The following is a 1,833-nucleotide window of genomic DNA, read 5'->3' as shown; positions in this document are numbered from 1 at the left end:
AGATTTACACTGACTCAGGGTCAGTACCAGATTAGTTGGTCAGGGACTTTAAAATAAAATTGATAGGTTAGGAATAAGGTGGTCCAGAAGGCAGGCTATCTGCATAGACCTCTCAGAATAGGATTTGGTATGAAGTTATTTGTGTTTCATGCAAATACCCATTAGAGGGAAACCTGAAAATTCTTAATGATTAAGATCTCCCCCAGCCCTTGGGTGACATTTAGCCTTTTCCCTGGCCACTTTGGTGTTTGCTCTGTGGGTCACTGTTTAAAGTGTATTGGTGGCAGGGACAGAGGTTATTCAAGCACTCAACAACATGGCATCCTCCTTTGTAACAGATCTAACTATCAACATATTAAGTGCCTAGCCTGTCAATAGCAGAGGCCAACTCTGAGCCCTTAATATGATAACATTAATCAGGGAAATCAGCGCATGTAATTTAAAAAATGCATGTTTCAAATTACTAAGAAGGATCAGCAGGGCAGTGTAGGGTGTGTAAACAGAAAAGCACAAATTAGTCAGATAGAGGGAACAAATCCATTCTTCCATTGTTCCTGCTGCTGTTTTGCTAGTTGTCTTTATGAAAAGGATCAGTAAGATAAAAAGGAAACAACTATGATTCAGCAATATTATTTGTGTATCTTATCACATTCAGTGCTCACAGCGACCTTGTGAGTGGGTTGGGTTGTAGGGCCATCATAAAAGTGAAAACACAGGAGCAGAGAGAGTAAGTCTCACTTCCAAAGACTTACAAATGGCTAGGTGTGATGGTAAGGGGTAAGCCCACATCTACTTGTATGTCTTTTAGCATACTGCTTTTTAGGAGAGGGTATGGATTGCTTAGGTGGGTCTCAGTGGAGGTCATTCTCCTACCCTGCTCCTTTGCAAGAGCCGCTATGGGTCACAAACTGAATCGTCAACTCCGGCATGCCTCTTCAGGCTCTAGCTGCAGAGTGGGGGGTCACAGAGCTCCACCTGAATGAAGAGAGGGAGACAAGGGGTGGTGGTGGCTGCATGCTCCTGCTAAGGCTCCAAAAGTGTCCCATGTCAGGATGCTCCGCAGGCACCTTTCCTTCATTCCTAGGATCTCCATGGGGAGTCTGAGTTCTGTGGAGTCTAAGACGTGGGCTGGGCCACTTGGAGGCAGTGGAGAGAATGGGGTAGGGGGATAGGGTTGAGCTAATTCTCACATGGTACTTGGCCTTTGCATAGCACTTTTCACATGTGTGCTGGGTTTGGAACGGTCTATTTTGCCATGCTGCTGTGAGATAATGTGGTTTGTCATGTACTTGAGCTTGGCCCAGAGTGGCTGTTTTTGCTATTATTGTGGTTGTCTGTTTATTTGTCAAAAATGTCCACTGTAAGTTCTGAGGAAAGGGACTGTGTCCCTGTTGCCTAGTACAGTACCCAAGACATCGATGGATACTCAACAAGCTTTCCATGACGAATGAATAAATTAAATAAAGTAAGTTAAAGAGTAGCAAAGGTAGGGTATGAGCATGCTTTTCTTAACCGCTTTAATACATGTAAATAATAAACATATACTTCCTGATGTTTTCAGTGAGAAAAATTCTTTATTTAAAATAGACTAGATGGTTTTTACTAGGTTAAATAAAATAGTCTACAAATGAGAATGTAAAATCCAACATACCAAACCCAGCGACACCAGTCAGGGATTGTCCACCGATCCCCATTTACTAACATTTGAATGAAATATTTTATAACTCTGAGAATATGTGCCTTTGCTTAGAGAAAAATTTCCAAAGCAGTGTCACATTTTCTGGATATAAGAGCATCATTCTAGTAAGAGAAAGTCTGTAATGCCTAAGACAA

This window comes from Saccopteryx leptura, chromosome 5 (assembly GCF_036850995.1).
Source record: "Saccopteryx leptura isolate mSacLep1 chromosome 5, mSacLep1_pri_phased_curated, whole genome shotgun sequence".
Lineage (NCBI taxonomy): Eukaryota > Metazoa > Chordata > Mammalia > Chiroptera > Emballonuridae > Saccopteryx > Saccopteryx leptura.
This window is presented reverse-complemented; position numbering follows the sequence as displayed.